The sequence below is a fragment of the Peromyscus leucopus genome, chromosome 15 (assembly GCF_004664715.2).
Source record: "Peromyscus leucopus breed LL Stock chromosome 15, UCI_PerLeu_2.1, whole genome shotgun sequence".
NCBI classification, from domain to species: domain Eukaryota; kingdom Metazoa; phylum Chordata; class Mammalia; order Rodentia; family Cricetidae; genus Peromyscus; species Peromyscus leucopus.
This window is the reverse complement of record NC_051076.1, coordinates 28,615,572-28,634,237: the sequence shown is the minus strand read 5'-3', so window position 1 is coordinate 28,634,237 and position 18,666 is coordinate 28,615,572. Positions and strand designations below refer to the sequence as shown.

The 18,666-nt window shown below is 46.7% G+C and overlaps 1 protein-coding gene and 1 pseudogene across 2 annotated transcripts in view; one reads left to right on the top strand and one right to left on the bottom strand.

The window, feature by feature from the left end:
- Positions 1 to 18,666, bottom strand: part of C15H1orf226 (chromosome 15 C1orf226 homolog) — a 300,724-nt gene that overhangs the window by 237,070 nt on the left and 44,988 nt on the right. The window lies entirely within an intron of this gene.
- LOC114689986 lies at positions 12,534 to 14,760 on the top strand (annotated as a pseudogene).

Sequence of the window (18,666 nt, the reverse complement as noted above, 5' to 3'; positions counted from 1 at the left end):
AGGGGAAAGAGCTGCCAGCAAAGGCGAGGGCACAGTGCACTGTGGAGACAGATGTCCCTGGCAGGACAGGAAGACACCCCGGAAGGTATGTGTTAGCCCAGGTCTCTCAGCCTTAACGCTCTTGCTTAACTCCAAAAGGACCCAATGCTGATGTCTAAAGAGCAAGTGTTTCAGCCAAGGTAGCCCAGCTACAGTCTATGAGACTGTGATCCAGGGACCCTGCCTCCAAGCCACAATGCTCTACAAATACCACGGGCTAGGCAGAATCACAAGAAAGGGCCAGTGCTTCAGTCAGGTCCAAAGGAAACTCCATTTCCTGGAATTCCAAAAGGCGGAAGGGAGAAACGGCTGTCTGAGGTGCCTATTAGCACATCTACGTGCATGCTGGCCTCCGGGCTCCCTCAGTATCACAAGTACCTATTACACATTTCACATCCCAGCCCTTCTCACCTCCTCCCCTATCCTAAACTCCCTCCAGCATACGGGTTTCCTCTCCCCAGCTACTCATTTTCCATATAACCCTGCAATTTTCAATACTCTCTCTCCCCTCCTCCCTCTCTTTGCTCTCCCTCTCTATGTTCCTCTCTCTCCCTCTCTCTCTCTCCTTCCCTCCCTCCCTCCCTCTCTCTCTCTCTCCTTCCCTCCCTCCCTCCCTCCTTCTCTCTCCCTCCCTCCCTCCCTCTCCCTCTCTCTCTCCCTCTCTCTCTCTCCCACTGTCTCTCCCCCTCTCTCACTCTCTCACTCTCTCACTCTCTCTCTTTCCCACTGTCTCTCCCCCCCCCTCTCTCTCACTCTCTCGGTCTGCTCTGCTCCTTCTTCTCTCATGGCCAGATCCAACTCTGCTGACCACTTTCAGTCTACTTCTCTCTCCACTCTGGACTCTTCCTCTGACTGTTCTCTCTCTCTTATCTATAATAAAAACCCTCCCCTTCCCCATACCATGGAACAGTCATGGTGTCCTTTTATACACTTCCATTTCTAGTTCAACTACTTTCAGCTGTTCTGTGAGCTTGAGACAGCTGCTACCTCAGTTTCTCATCTGTGAAATGGAATGCTATGGTTTTGAGACTGGATAGAAAGACGGGAAATTTTCATGGAACACTGGAAAGGAAAGTAGAAGTTTTGCCCTAAGAATCTGGCTGAGAGGTAAGAATTTTGGCACAGCTCTGGGCATGGTGGGGCACAGCTTTAATCCCAGCATTCAGGAGGCAGAGGCAGGTGGATCTCTGTGAGTTTGAGAACAGTCTGGTCCACAAAGAGAGTTCCAGGCCAGCCAGGCTATTGCAGTTAGACCCCATCACAAAAATTTAAAAAACTATAATGACAATAATTTGACATAGCTGACCAAAATCCCTTAATTAGATACAACATCTCCCATCATCACACCACCACTTTCTTTTTGAAAGATATTTCAAGCAGGAATGCTAAACTAGGCTAATATGTGCATGACCTTTAATTTTTACCTCATTAACATTCCTTTCTCATCTTAACTCTCTACTTCTCTGAGTAAATATCATATACAAGATTATGAGATATATCTAGAGTCAAAACATGTATCTTGACTTCTTTGTGACCTATGTGTAATAAGGATTCCTTTGACTTTTCCACCTTTTTTTTTTTAAATTAGCAAACTGTAAACCTTTCTTGTCTGAAATCTGTACAAAGCACTTTGTAAACCCAAGCACTCCAGAAAATTCATCTGATAAAAGTCAATGCCCTGGCTAGTTTTATATCAACTTGACACAAGCTGGAGTCATCAGAGAAGAAGAAGCCACCACTGAGAAAATGCCCTCATAAAATCAGGCTGTAAGAAAGCCTGTAGGGTATTTTCTTAATTAGTGACTGATGTGGAGGGCCCAGCCAATTTTGGGTGGGGCCACTGCTAGGCTGGTAGTCTTGGGTTCTATAAGAAGGCAGACTGAGAAACCCAGTAAGCAGGTTCCTGCTTTTTGAGTCCTGTCTTGACTTCCTTCAGTATGGACAACAATATGGAAGCATAAGCCAAATAAGCCCTTTCCTCCCCAACTTGCTTTTGGTCATGGTGTTTTATCACTGCGATAGTAATTCTAACTAAGACAGCAAGTACCCAAAAAAGAGTTCTACTTAATTTTAAATCCTTTGGACACTGTAACTTCAAAAGCCACCACAATCCAAAACTGAGGACTAGGGAGATGGTTCAGCACCCATGTAAGTGCCCAGGAGGTATGGCAGGCAGCTTGCCTGTAATCCCAGCACTTGGAATGTGGAGACAGAGCTCCTCAGGGCAAGCTGGCAAACTAGACTAACCAATTCAGCAAGTTCAGTGCTCAGAATGAATGGCCTTGTCTCAAAATTTACATGAACAGCAATTAAGAAAGACATCTGAGGCCAGCCTCTAGTCTCCAAGTACAAACACACACACACACACACACACACACACACACACACACTTTAAAAAGCCCCAAATATGATACATTACTGCAATACTCTCCTTTTGAGAAGCTGGTACCAACCTACCTTGTTAGATACTACTATCCCATCTTAAGAGTGCGTATATGCCTTAATGCCCATACTCAAATGCATAGTGTGAGTTATCTTTTTTTGTATTAAACAGTGTACTTTTCTTTACCTAACAAATCTCAAATTTGCTCTCCCTGACTCATCCTGAAATTCTTTCTGTAGCATTAATCACAATCCCAGCCTCACCTAATTAGAGATCTTGGAAATTAATTCCTCAGGATGCTACAGCCCACATGGGAAGTTGGGTCCCCTCCTGTTCCCGGCAGTGTTTACATCTGAAATGTCCCCTGAAGCCTGCAGTGTTGGAAACTCCATTGGCGGATGATGGACTTTTGGGAAGTCACTGGACCATGAAGGTTCTGGCTTCATTGGCGAATTAATTTGATGGAATGATTGGGAAGTGGCAGAGACTTATGAGGTTCTGCCAAGATGGAAGAAATGGGTCACTGGGAGCATGCTTTTGAAGGGCATCTCTTGTCCCCTGCCCCTCTCGGCTTCCTGGCTGCCAGGAAGTGAACAGCCATCCTGTGCCATCCCCTGCCATCGTGGCACACTGACACACCACAGGCCCAGAAACCAGCATTAGACCCAAGTAACTATGAACCGAAACCGTGAGCCAAAAATATGTCTTTCCTCCTCTCTCCTTCTCAGTTATTTTTCAAAGCAAAAGAGAACTAACCCCCGAATTAGACAACATGCTGGAAAAGCATGTGGTGCCACAATGGAACTCTACTTCTTTATGGGAAAGTCACAGAGCACTTCATATTTGTTGAAGAAAACACAAATACACAGTGACCCACAGAGAAAAAGAGAGAAGGAGAGAGGGGGGAGAGGAAGAGAGGGAGCAAGGAGAGAGGGGGGGAGAGGAAGAGAGGGAGAGAGAGAGAGGGAGAGAGAGAGAGGGAGAGAGAGGGGGAGAGAGAGAGAGAGGGGGAGGGAGAGAGAGAGAGAGAGAGAGAGAGAGAGAGAGAGAGAGAGAGGGAGGGAGGGAGGGAGGGAGGGAGGGAGAGAGAGAGAGAGAGAGAGAGAGAGAGAGAGAGAGAGAGTGTGTCTTGGAAACGACAGGAGGACCTTCCATGAGTTCAGTAAGAACTGAGCGAAGGAGAAGGACGCCATCCCAGACAGAAGAGGTTGCAGGCAAGAGTCTTCTTTGAGACATAGAGAAATGTTTTTGGAAACCTAAGTAGGACTGTGCCAGGCCTAGCTTAAAGACAGCCTCAATGCACACTGCTTGCGTCACACTCCAAGACACCAAGAGTCAACAGCAAGGGTCCACGCCTGCATTATGGGTTCAAAAAGGAAAAGACAGTTCTAAGGAGAAACTGACATTTTAACAAGGGTTTTTATGGAGAGGGGCAGATGACTCACGCTCCTCACAACAGAACCAAACACCGTCTCCATTAGACATTCTCATCCGTCCGCCCCACCAGAAGCCACATCCCATTTTCTCCTCTCCACAAGAAGTCTCCTCCACAGTCACCCTGCACACCCCACACAAGCAAAAACCTCAGAAGGGAGCAAACCTGAGCAAACGTCCCCTGCTCTCTACCAGAGAATTAGCTGCCGTGAAGCCACTTCCCGTCAGGGAACACCTGTCAATCACTCACAGACAAGGCTTGTCCCCGGGATAGGTGAGAAGGATCGCTGGCCCACGGAGACACACAGGAAGCAAGCCAGGAAGCTTAGCTTGGCATCTCGCCCAGCACCACACAAAACATGGTGCCCTGGTGGTTCGAGTCTGTGGTGTTCAATCACCACATCCCCGGAGTTATGGAAGGTTCAGAGAGCAGCAATTCTAACATGGAAGAGATGAGACCAAAATGCAGGACAGGCACAGGCAGCTGCCGGGACAGAGGAAATGCTGCAGCGTCTCCAAGCAGGGCTCTGGGCCACACACAGGAAGCCTCAGCTACATGCTTGCCTCTCCCGAGCTGGGAAGTTCCTGGGGACGAGAAGCAGGGGCAAGGACGGTTAGGTGCGGGCCTGCAACAGGAAGCGACGTTAGGCACAATTAGAGAGAAGCAGCCGTCCGGTTTTCCAGGCCGTGTCCTGGCTTTAGCCTTGAAAGCCCCACATGCCAAGAATCCCCCTTCCTAGATAACAATGGGACAAGGACCCTCTCCTCTGCACCCTGAGTGCTTCCAGTAGCAAAGGAGCGAACACCCCTAACCTACCGGGGTGCCGTAAGTGCTGCTAACAGCTATCTGAGCTAAGCACACTCCTTCCTTGTGCTCCATACAGAAATGGGAATAAAGGGAGAGTCTAGGAGAGAAAGAACAGCCCTTTGGGGTGATGTGAAGGAGCTGTGCTTTGAATGTTTGTTCCCCAGGATTGATGTGTCAGAAACTTAATCTTCAAAGTTCCATGTTGGTGCTGGTTGGAGGTAGGGCCTCTGGGAAGGGACGGGCTGAGGAGAGTGGGGCCCCTGTGTGTGGATTCACCTATTTACGGATTAATGAATGAGCTGTTGTGGGAACGTCTTTGTTTCAAAAACTCTTCTGATTTGCTCGCACCTTCTCATCACGTGGTGCCCGCTGCCATGCTATAATCCTTCAGGAAGGTCCTCCCAGGATGCCCTTGGGCTTCTCAGCATCCAGAACACAGCTAAATAAACCACGATCCTTTATTAATTATCCAGCCTTGGATATTTTCTTATAACAACAGACAGTGAACTACACTGCCTGACCTTATGCCCTGCCTAGACAGCATTACAGGGATACCCTCTGAAAACTGGCATTCAGTCACACCAGCTTCTTCACCCCCCTTCCAAGGGTGGATGTGGTATGGGGAGCAGATGAACAAAATGAAGGCTCTAGCGCCATAATTATTAATAACCATATTAATATCAACACTTGTATTTTTATACAAGTTCCAAGAACTTTACCCACCCCATCTCTACAAAGCCTTATCCTCTTGGGTCACTGCACCCACATTTACAAAACCTAACCAAAGGAAAACCACATATCCCATCTGTGCCCCCTGGCACAATAGAGGGACAGACTAAATATAATCTCCCAAGACCTTGAGCAAGAACCACACTGTTACTGTCCTTCCTGTAAACCCAACCCATAGCAACTACAAGAATAAGTGGATTAGAGTAACTTTCCATTGATATGGTTTTATTATTTTTATTATGGCTATTTCTTCATAGGGAGGTGCACATGGCCACAACAATGTAGAGGGGTCAGAGGACAATTTATAGGACAGCTTCTATCATGTAGGTCCCAGGAATCAGACTCAGGTCATCAAGACTGGTGGCAGATGCTTTACCTGGTAAGCCATCTTGTTGCCTCTCAACTGATGAGTTTTGAGGCAACTGGCTATTATATTAACAGAGTATACACTTGTTATACCAGCTGCAGTTATTTATCAAATCAGCATATTGCATAGTTAAGAGGAAAACAAAGGAGCTGCCTAATGCAATTTGTTTCCTAAGTTTACTCTTAGCATTGACTATAAGGAATGGAGAGTGGCTTCAAAGACCATTCCAGCATCCCCCTTACATACATCTTACACACATACATACATCTGTGATCTTACAGACCCACATGTGCTTACATGCCTACTCCAAGCCAAGCAGAACTGTTGCTTCTTGCTTTCAGTTAAGGAGGGTGTTCTGTCTGTAGATTCACAAATTAATATGCAAGATGGAGACACATACATATGCAACCATAACGTTCTACATATATGACAAGACAGTGACACCCAACTGCGTGTGCAGCTGTACACATGTGTAGACTCAAAGAGAGACTTAAGTACCCACAGCAGAAGGGGGCAGAAGTTTTTCATTAGCTGGACAGCAGGATGCAGAGCAAGCAAAGGGATGCTGGGGAACGTGGGCTTAGAAGTGGACAGGACGGAAAGTGAGGACAGGTAGGAGAAAACAGCTCTGTGGATTACTTCTAGATGTCTTGGAGTTCCTAGACCACCTCAGCTTTAAAGCAAAGAACATGGTAGAAAAACACATTGTGCTGATCCAGCCCAGCACTCCTAGAAACCATGGTGACAGATGTTAACTCAGACCAGCTGATAGAAGGGCTGTCAGAGGCGCAGTCCAACCCAATAAACTGCAAGAAGAGAATGGCAAATCAATAGTGTTAGAGGTGCAGAGCACAAAAAAAAAAAAAAAAAAAAAAAAAAAAAAATGCCCTGGGGGTGGCAAGAGTGGTCCAGAATTCAAATGTGCTCATCAGGGTGGCTAGGAGGATGACGCTGACCAAGAGGAGATGGATGGATGAAAAATGTAGGGAACTGGCCTTGATACAGGAGGTGGGAAAGCTGTGAAACGTGCTTTGCCTTCTCATTTTCTCTGGTAGGGGCATGTAACAATCACCAAAGCAGAAAGCCCAAGAACACAGACTCCAAATTTCAACTCTCATCTTCGTGACTGAACCCAAACTCTGAGAAGGCTAGAGGTTGCTAACATGGAGGTTCAAGATCAAGTACCAATTTGAGCAGAATCTCAGAGTCCAGGAGCAAGAACTGATGCTCTCATTCATCACTGAGCCCTCAACAGAAGCCCTGGAGCTGCTGCCCTCACTCCAGCCCAACTCTGTTTGGACCGGTAATCCACACATCTCAGCATAGCAGGGCACGGTTGGAAGGGCAGTCTTCCTCCCAGAAGGGCTAGAAGGGACTTCTCAATAATCAGATAAAATAAAAGAGAGAGGAAATTTATACACCCCTGCAGTTGAGAGAGCATGTGCACATGCACGCACACACATCTAGAAAACAGTGGAAAAGTGAGCAAGCAAGCCCAGGGATGAGACCCCTGAACAGAATGTCAAGCTTTAACTTTACATTCTCATTTCTAAACCCTGCAATTGGTCCTCTACTTTTCTATACAACGTAGTAATCAATGAGGCTTAAGCTCTATGAGGAAAGACTGAAGTCTTGCATTTTGTCTCTACCCTGGTGAGTCTACAAAGGACGGTGAGGCATGAATAAGGGATGGGAAAATCATGAGCCCAGGTTCATATAATGCATTACTTGGTTGGACATGTTGGTTCATGTTTCTAATCCTAGCACTCAGGAGGCTGAAGCAGAAAGATCTTGAATTTGAGGCAAGCCAGAACTACACAGGAAAACCCTGTCTCCAAAAGAGGGGTCTATTTATAATGTATCATTTGCTACACAGATTTAGGAAATTTGAACAGATCAAAGGAAACGTGGCCCACTAAGTTCATTTAGTATGACACTTGCAGTGCTCTCAAAAGTAGGTCTCCCTGTTCGCCACTGGTCTTGGAATCATATACTGTCACTGAGTCTCCAAAAGTCACAAGTGCCCAAGACATCCTCATGCTCTGAGGCAGATCCCCAGATGGCCACAGTAATTGCACTACAAAGTAAACCTGGGGCAGCCATCTCCTTGCACATACTCTGCTGTACCCTTAGGAGACTTGAAGGCTTCTGCTTCTCAGGGTCCAAAAAAAAAAAAAAAAATGCCAGTTTTGTACCCAGAGCAGGTGTCCCCATATCAAGATGACATCCACAAATCCAGGACATTTGTACCAACTGTTCCTGTCCTCCAGTACTGGAAACCATCCAGAATGAGAGATAAATACATCCTCTCATGATTCCAAGAGCCGGTCTTTTCTCCTTGCAGTATACTAAAGTTGAAAATCTTTGCAGATTCTCAATACACACTGTGTCCTTGAGGATCTGGCAGCTTGACGTGACCCAGTCCTTCTTGGAGCCAGCAATGATTGCCACAAAGCAGGGGGAATAAAAGACACTAAGTCTTTTAAGTCCTAATAGAACACAAAAGACAGACACGAGATTCAACAGTGACAGCATGCAAGGGTCACAGCTGTGATGAGGTGCTATCTACAAAGCGCAGCACAGGTTCAGAGGGACAAGTGCCTACTTCACTTGGGCACTGGTCAGACGTGCTCAGAGAGGTCGTTTTTGAACTTGAAGGATGAGTAGTGGCTACTGAGTAGAAACAGAGGAAAGGGCCCATTCTAAGCAGGTGCACAGCACGCACAGAAACAAAAGCTAGGCCAGCACAATTCACTGATGTGGTTAGATGCTACCAGCTTTGACCCACCAGTGAAATGATGCCGAACAGGTGGGTAGAACAAGGCAAGAGGGTCCAACATCCTTCCAGAAATCATGGCCAACCATTTAGGGTTTGGTTTGGTTTGTTTGTTTGTTTGTTTGTTTGTTTGTTTTTCAATAAACTTTATTGGGAGTTGGATCTTAGCAACCCAACTCAGGTTGTCAAGTTGCCTGTACCCACGGAGCCATCTCTCCAGCCCTGAGCAATACACTTGGATCAGATGTACCTGGCTGCTTCCTGGATGATAGATCAGAGAGGGGAAGATGAGAATTATACCAGCGAGAGATAAAGGAGGGTCTAAACCAGGACGAGAGAATTGGGAACAGGATGAGGGGATGACTAGAAAGTCAGAGAGTCCAACGATGCAGCCACTAGGTAGGGAGAAGAATCCAGCGTTTCCGGATTCTTTACCCTTACAGCAAAGGCATACCCGCTGTTTCCTCAGCTCTTCCTCCTCCCCACTTAGACCTCTACAGGTTTGCTTTGGGATCAGTGATCGCCATACCTGGGTTTGCCATGACTCACACCTCAGTTCTGTGTCATTTGCCACAAATGCTGGCCTCATGACCATGTTACCTGAGTTTCATACTCTGCAGTTGAATTCCTGTGTCCTTTTGAACTGAAGTCCATTACCTCTCCTTGTTAGGAAATGAGAGGATTTTGTGAAATGTATCCTCTCCATCCTTCTTCCCCATTTAGCTCATTTTACATCAAGTTCACAAGGCAAGAACTAGGTCTGATTCTATGGTCTCTGTCATGCCAAGCATGTTCTTGGCACCCAGTGAATGCTGATTACTTCTACCAACCACAAAAATAATAATCTATAAATACCTTGGCTTCCTGCAGTTGAGAGGAATTAACCACACTGCAATTAAGGAAAAGCTGTAGAAAACATTTAGTTAGCAACTTCCCAATGTAGACAACAAGATTAAGGCAATAAATACCAGCTCCAACATATTTCTTTGGTGGCATTTTGTAAGATAGTCCATAAAGTACTAAAGACTGCCCAATGCCATGGCAGAATGCTTATAATGTATTAGTCACCCATAAGCTAAAATTGAACAAATTAACCCATCATGTAAAAGACAGAAGAATAAGCATCAACAATTTTTACTAAAGCCAGAGAAGAGAGGTTTTCCCCCTAAAATCTAGTTGATATAAAATATCATACTTTAGGCCAGCAAGATGCCTCAGTGGTTAAAAGTACTTGCCATAAAGCCTAGTGGCTTGAGTTTAATCTCCAAGGCCCATGCAGCAGAAGGGCAGAACTGAACTCCTGTAGGCTGTCCTCCGATCACCAAATGTATACCATGTCAGGTAGGCAGGCAGATGTGGGCGCACTCACGCGAAAACACACACACACACACACACACACACACACACACACACACAATAAATGTAATAAAAATTTAAAACCATACTTTAGAACAGCAGTTCTCAACCCCTTTGGCAAACTTCTACTTCCAAAAAATATTTACATTACAATTCACAATGGTAGCAAAATTACAGTTATAAAGTAGCAATAAAAGTAATTTTATGTGGGGTCACAACATGAGGTATTAAAGGGTCACAGCATTAGGAAGGTTGAGAAACACTGGTTAATAACTATGAAACAGTGCTATAGCACGATCTTATTTATATACTTCTAGAGAAAACTATAAATGGGTCTTTGGATTCAGTCACAATAGTAACCAAAAAAAGGACATGAAATCTACCAGACTTGGTTCAGACTAAGAATAGATAAGATAATAATACATACCCAGAAAGAAATTTAGGTCCATGGCTGCTATAGACTCAACTCAAAAGAACCCTAAGCCATGGGTCAGACATCTAAGTCACCAGGTAATACTACCTCACATCAGTTACTACCACACTAAACCTCAGACACAAAAGTTTCAAGGACAATCAAAAGCGATCACAAAGAAAAGACAAAAACCATATAGCTCAAAGAAACAAGAAACTGTGGATTCAAGGAAGGTGAGGAGCCCCTGCAAGAATGGAGCACCAATTCTAGAAATGGATCTTGGGTCAAAATAGCCCCCCAGAGCCCTAGTAATCAAGGCGCACTGAGGGGTTCAGAGGCCATCCCTGGTGTCACAGGGCTTCACAACTCAATGTGGAGATGTGACTCAGGAAGCTGTGCTCTAGATTTCTGACATCAGAAGAACATTTTATATCAGAGACAGAGTTTCAGAATAAGGTTACCATCATGTTATGTGTTACTTTAACGAGCTGAAACTCAGTTGAATAATTATGAAGTTATCTTGAGTAATAATTGTCGCATTCCCATGAGCTCATCTCACTGGGTAATTAAAGGCAAGTCTCCTAGTTCCATCACACACACCGGCCACTCAGGGAGGACTCTGGATTTTCTTGACTATCTCTCTAGTAAGGTGTGGTGGTTTGAAAAAAAGTGGCCCCCATAGGGAATGGCACTATTAGGAGGTGTGGCTTTCTTGGAGTAAATGTGGTCTTGTTGGAGGAAGTGCATCACTGCAGGGGTGGGGAGGAGGCTTTGAGGTCTCCTTTGCTCAAGCTATGCTCAGTGTGGGACACAGTTGCTTCGGCTGCCTGTGGATCAAGATGTAGAACTCTCAGCTCCTTCTCCAGCACCATGTCTGCCCGCATGCCACCATGTCCCACCATCATGATAATGGACTAAACCTTTAAAACTATAAGCCAGCCCCAACTAAATGTTTTCCTTTATAAGAGCTACCATGTCATAGTGTCTCTTCACAGCAGTAGAAACTTTAAGACATAAGGTGATTTTACCTAAGTTGTGATCAAAGTGGTTAGAAAATGACTTAATACTAACTTGCTCGGCACCCATTTTTTCCTGTCCTCCCCAGAAGTATCTCTGCCTTCATGAGAGTCCCTTGCCTGGGGAGGTATAACTGATATGCGCTTTCTCCTTCTCCCAAAGTCCAAGACGCGATCACTTTCTGGTAGAAGGAGTAATGCATGTGGCAGTATTTGGCAAAGTCCGGTGTCCCATGACCTTCAACTTCCAACAACCACATTTGAAAACTTCCTATAACCTTCATGATGGTCAAGTGTTTCAGCCCACCTTCCTATGCAGGCCTGGGGGCCACATGTCTAGGATCACATACGTGCCATCATTACTAGACTAGATCATTCAACGGTCATTTAAAGGACCCTCTGTTGTGCAGTTTCTGGTTTCAATGTATTTCCATATACTCTCTCTCATTCAACCCAGGCACACTGTTGCTTCTAGTTCACAGGTTAGAAACTTAAGGAATGGAGAAACACAGATACTTCCCCCAAAGTGTCCAAGGAAGTACAAAGGAAAAAATTGGTTTCCCTCTTCTCTTTATCTTAGTCACATCCCAAAGATGCCACCAGACAACACTAGAGCCCACAGAATGGTCCGCGAGGTCCATCCAAAGGACTGTTGCTTGTCACGGAAAGCTGCAAAGACGACTCTGAGACCAGACCAGCCGCCTGGAAGAGGTTTAGAACAACTGAGGCACCAGGAAAGGACACTCTCCAGTGTGCTCCAGGTTCCCAGCTTTGTGAGCTGTCACTCACCCACGCTCGGGTAGGCTTTGGTGATGCAGCTGTCTTTGAGTCATTACTGCTCCCATAAGCAATTCTCCCCCATGTTCCTCTAAGTAACCCCAATAAAACTCATTGGTTCACCCAAACAAACTGGTGGTATTCCTACTTTGGTGTGTTGTGGGCTCCCTATCTGGGGTGAGTAGACTAGATGTAGGTGTTGCGTCTCACCAGGAAAAGTTTTATCACACAACATACTGCAGAGCTTGGACAGTCGATAAACCAAATCACCTTTGAATACTTTCCAACTGCACAGGGAAGTATCCCTGCAAGGACACTGCTCTTGGATCAGGCTGTTTACATCTATAACCAGAAGCAGCTCTCAGTGGGGAGCCACAGTTCTAACCCCAACCTACCTCTACAGCTAACACAATGAAGACCCTACTGAGCCCACTCCATGCCTTACTGGGCCCTGTCAGAGATGATGTGCTTGTATATCTACTTCCAGTGGCACTGTGAGGCCTCAGGACTGAAGAGACGCTGTGAGTCCCCATGCCTGACTGCAGGGATAGAACACAAGCAGCCACTCAAATGTTCAACCACATATAAAATACACACAAGTCCTGAACGCCCATGGGTCCCTCTGTATTCATCGACCTCCACTCTGGAAGTCTGCAGAGGAAACCCCTCTGGTGGTAAAAATCGTGAGAAAATAGGAAAGCATTTTTGCTTCTCATATGTTACCATGCACAGCCTTAACTTTTCATTTTTTTTTTCCATCTACAAAAATTGGAGGAGAATTAAAATTGGATCTGCTTGTCCTAACTTAGCAAATCTTAATCTGTTAGGTCTAGAGAAAAGCCCAAGGATTGGTATCATTTTGTTTGGCCCATTCACCCACTAAATGCCAGGGCACACACTGGGCAAGGTGTTTACTCTAGTGTAACCAGTGTAGCAGCTGCCTAGGGAGGTTGAGGCCACAGTCAGGTGTGAAGGTACTTACTACATGTGGGGGCCTCTCAGAGTTCTCATTCTGCTCAATATAAAGGAAGCTTCTAGGAAGACTCTCCCCTGCCTTGGCCAATGACTTCCCCTAATGAAAAGCACAGCAGAGACATTCTAATATCTGTGTCTGTCCCTCCTGTTCTTGCGAAGTGGCAGGAACAAGGCTTTCAGAGAGTCCCGGAACGGTCATAGTTACAGCCTGAGATACGGAGCAGGGAGCTGAAGACTCAACAGCTGTGGTACCAACGTGGAAAGGCCGCAAGACTCTTCTAGGTGCAAAGCACTGGAGGCAAACAAAACCCACTCCTACACTTGCTGGCGAGGACTCCAGTCCCTACAATGCCTTCAAATTACACTGCTACCACTTAGGAGCCTTGAGACCTTGGTCCCATTTCTTAACCTCTTCGTGATTTGCTTTCCTCATCTGCAGAACGGAAAAAAATGCCTCCTTCTCCACAGGCCTGTTTTTATTAGAGTCACTGTCAGAACAAGAGCTCAATGGATGGTAGCCATTGCTATCTTGCAATAAATTTGACACTAAGAAGGTGGACCTGGACCGGGTCTCCGGGTAAGATGGCAGCAGACAGACAGTGCTCCCTCCAGCGGACAGACAGTGCTCGCTCCCCGCTTCACAGCGGCCGATGACCCTCACCCACGTTGAATACCCTCAGGCGATCTCTCTGGCCACCCCCTTGCCTACCTGAGCCTCAGCCCTATGTTTGTTATTGTTGGTTTTGTGACCCTCATCATATTCAAGCGGGAGCTACACACGATCTCATTCTTCGGGAGCCTGGCACTGAATGAAGGCATCAACTGGCAGATCAAACATGCCATCCAGGAGCCTCGGCTCTGTAGAGGCACACACACACACACACACACACACACACACACACACACACACACACACACGGCAGTGGGCACTAAGGACGGGATGCCCTCCAGCCATTCCCAGTTTATGTGGTTCTTCTCTGTCTATTCCTTCCTTTTCCTGTATTTAAGAACGCATCAAACAAATAACGCCAGGTTCTTGGACTTGCTGTATAGGCATGTGCTCACCCTAGGGTTCCTCACTGCAGCCTTTCTCGTCTCCTGTAGCAGGGTCTACCTGCTGTACCACACCTGGAGCCAGGTGCTCTTTGGGGGGTATTGCTGGAAGCCTCATGGCCATCGCTTGGTTCATTTCACCCAGGACGTTCTCACCCCACTCTTCCCCGGGATAGCAGCCTGGCCCATCTCTGAGTTTTCCCTCATCCGGGGAACAAGCCTCATTTCCTATGTGCTCTGGTTTGAGTACACAGTAACCAGGGCAGAAGCCAGGAACAGACAACGCATGCTGAGGACAAAGCTGCAATGATTGGTGGGCGTGGCTGGGTCAAGCCCCCGAATCTGGCCTGCGCCATGCCTCACAGGATGGACAGGATGATGGACGGAGGGGTGAAGCAGAGACCTCGAGAGACCCAAGTCACCAAGTGGAGCCTTTTATTTTTTTTTTTCTTATTTTAATTTTAATGGACATGGTGGACCAAAGAGCTGAGTCAGACCCTCAGCGAGGATCTGGGGAGGGTCTGCTGTCTGTGGGTCTCATGGCCAGAGACCCTGGCTCTGCTGCTGCCAGCTCCTGACTGGGTGGAAAGCGCTCTTGGCATGGGCCCTGGGTTGGGTAGAGCACGGGGACTCTGTTTTCTGGTCTTGAGACCAGGAACTCCAGGTGGTGGAGCGCACACTATTTATCTTTTGGGTATTGTGGAGTTCAGGCTGAAGAGGCTGTTCCATGATGGCTGCCCTGTGTACAAAGGGGTCTGGGTCAGCTCCCCTGAGCTGGGGCGGCATGCCTCCTGTTGGACCTCAGTGGAGCCTGGGGCCCATGAGTGAGGCCTCCTCCCCTGCCCTCCCTGCCCCCACTCCAGAACCTTGTCAGTGTTTCCCTGTCTGGGGGCGGGGCCCAGGGCGAGCACCCGTCTGTCGGCTGCTGACATTGCGTTCTTCCCTAGACCCACCCAACATCACAAGGGCTTTCCCTGGTCCTCTGTCCCTCCTGACAAAAGAGCCTGCACACAGGGGTGAGCACACCCAAGCGTTTACAGCTCCTTTTGTCTGACCATCCAGTGGCAGTCTGTCTGTCTTCATCCGCACTTGAACAAACAGAGGAACCAGGAGCTAGGATTCTGGCCGTGTGGCAGTGCTGACACCCTCCCCCATCAGCTGTCCTGTGCGCTCTGGATCTGTCCCTGTCCTTCCTGGCCTGCCCTGGAGGCTGCCTGGGTGTGGGCTCTCTGACCCCCACCTGCCCTCCTGCAAGGAGTCCCCCCTCTTAGAGCCTCTCTCCGAGTCGGCCTGCCACAGCTGTGGAGATGCTTCCGGAACTGCAGCAGCCCCTGGGGACTGTGTTCGAACCCTCCCCCTTTTCTCCATGGAGGTCCTAACCTGCCGCTGAAGCACAAGTTTTTGGTGTTTTCCTTTCGTGTTTGTTAAAGGCCGCCAGGGCTGGTTTCTAGGGAGGTCACATTCCCTCCCCTTCCTCTAGGATTTTTATTTTTGACTTTTTGCTTGAGACAAGCCAAGGGTGAGGTGGTTTAAGAAAATAAAATTGTTTTAAAATAAATCTGAAACTCTGAAAAAAGAAAGAAAAAAAAAAAAAAGGTGGGCCTGGTGGTACGGTGGCTAAGGGGGGAGAAACCGGAATACCATGTCTAGCACACCCATTCCCTACAGAAAGCCTTAGACACTACAACAAGCACAAGTTAGTCTCAAGCAATTTATTAATCACATTCATTACTGTGGGAGTTAGAGAGGGCCTGGCCTTAAGTGACATACAATTTAGATAGAAAGAATTAATATGATAAATCAAATCACAGATACTGTCAGCACGGTATCTGTGTTCTGCAGAGTCGCAAGCTCTCTCAACACTGCTTGGGGTTTCAAAGGGAAGGACTTGTACCTGGGAAACATTTGGATTCATTCATTCTTCAGCACACAAGGGTGGCTATGGAACCAACAGCATGCTCACCAAGAGGGAGAGGAGCTTAATAAAAGAGAATGTCCAACCTCAAGGAGGTAGGGGCCCCTCAAAGAGTGCCATCAGTGTCCTGGGGACTCAGAAAGGTTGGCAGGACTTTGCAAGGAGGCTGAGGTCAGAAACAATGTCCGAGAGGCAGTGTTTGATCTGAGGAAATCAGGGGACATCTGGGTCAGGAAAACATGGCAGACATAAATGGGGGAAAGCATGCTATGAGCTCTTGGAGGTGACAAGACCAGCCTAAGCAGCACACAAAGTTTAAACTGTGGTGTAATGAATGGGCTGTGATGGGAGGGCACTGTACAAAGGCAAAGCTGGATGGCATAGAGGCTAGCTTTATTTATTGAAGGGAAGTCACTTAGAGAAAACAGGAAGACGATGACATAAGGCACGTGGGACCATAGGCCAAATGACGAGACAGAGAATTCCAAGGAGGGCAGACACAGAGGCCTAGAACTGCCAGATGAGACCTTCAGTGGCATCAAGGAAGAGGTGTGAACACAAGAAATGAAGACAACACAGAAGGGAGAGCTTAACGTTCTCTTGGCCTGAGAACATTCGCAGGGGCTGGGCTACGCCGTCTGCTTCAGGCTAGCTTGGAGGAAGACACTGTCTCAAAAAGCGCTCAGATGGCTGGGGATGTCGCTTAGTTGGTGCCATGCCGAGCATGGAAGCAGCAGCCCTGGATGAGATCCCCAGCACCGCGTAAAACTGGCCATGGTGGTACACACCTGTAATTCTAACACTTCAGAGGTGTGGACAGGAGGGTCAAGAAGTCAGCAAGCTTAAGGCTAGCCTGCCACATTTTAAGACCCTGTCTAAACAAAGAAATCAATGAAAATGAGTAAATAAAGGAGCTGGAGAGGGGGCTCAGTGGACGAGAGCACTTGTTCTTGCAGAGAACTGGAGTTCACTTCCCAGTGCCCGCATAGCGGCTAAGAACCTCCTGTAACTCCAGAGGCAGGCCATCCAATGCCCTTTCTGACATCACCAGGCACACAAGTGATACAGAGACATATGAGCTGACAAGACACACACATAAAAGAAATCAATCCAAAAATGAAGTTTTAAATTCACAAAACTTGGTCAACTCAACTTGCAAAAGCATAACTCATTTAAGTCCTTATGAATCTCGGTATGCGGAGAAAGCGGCACTTCAAGCCAGGGGTTGTCAAAGGGAAATGAGACTCTCCAGAGACTGAGAGGAAGAATCAAAGGATTCATCAGGCCCACCCCGGAGTGACTCAAGGGCCACCAAACTGAGCCAGCAGTGGAGAATTCCGTCCTTGCAGCAGATCCCCGGAGTTTCGGAAGCATGTCTTCCAGCAACAAGAGGAGCCAGGGGTCAACCATGGAGCAAAATCTTCCCCCACTTATCCATTCCCTGCGCTGGCATTTGCTGACAAATTACCTTGGAAACAGCAGACAGTTAAATATCTGCACTCACAGGACGAGAGAGGAGGGACACAGGTGATAATGAGGAGGAAAAGCCAACTCCCATTGAAGAAAGATCACAGAGAAACAGGTTTAGAATACAGACATTTGTATGAGGAGTTTTCATTAAGAGTTGTTGAATAATGATGAAGAAAATTATCAATATTTCATAGAATGTTGAATATTTCATTATGGTATGGTGACATTTTTTGTAAATGTGTAGAAGGAATGAAAACTCTGTGATCAGACTTAAACAATGGGAGACCAGAGATGGCATTTTCAGTTCAATTGAATGAGTATGTCCCCAAGGACAATGTAACGTAATAAAGCTATTATTTCTAATAAGTGGGAAAAATTAATGTGGCAAATACTATTGAGAAAACTGAATTGCAATTTAGAGAAATCTAATTTAGCTCTAGGGGGTCTGGAGAGATGGCCAATGGCTAAGAGCAGGTACTGCAGAGGACCTAAGTTCAGTTCTTAGTATCCACATTAGGCAGCTCACAGGCATCTGTAACTTCCCTGCCATGATGGACTGAACCCTGGAACTGTGAGCTACAATCAACTTCCTTCCTTAAGGTGGACTGAAGCCTAGAACTGTGAGCTACAATCAACTTCCTTCCTTAAGGTGCACTGAAGCCTAGAACTGTGAGCTACAATCAACTTCCTTCCTTAAGGTGGACTGAAGCCTAGAACTGTGAGCTACAATCAACTTCCTTCCTTCAGGTTCTTTTGTCAGATATTGTTTAATTTTATTTATTTATTTATTTATTTATTTATTTATTCATTCATTTATTTATTTATTTGGGGGAGGGGTTATAGGTGCCATTACACATGTGTAGAGGTCAGAGGACAGCTTGCAGGAGGAGTCCTCTTCTCCTACAATCTGGGTCCTGGGGATCGAACCCTGGTCCTCAGGATTGGCAGCAAGCACCTTTACCCACTAAGCCATCTTGCTAGCCCTTGTTAAAGCAATCAGAAACATAACTAATAGGTATTGCACCACAATTCATGTCTTTACTTGACAGTGGTGCTGTATGTGAGGAAACACTATTGTTCTTGGGAATCTGCACAGAAGCACACAGGGATAAAGAAACTCATGGAAGCAAGTCCCTTTCAGGCGGTTCAGGAAAGG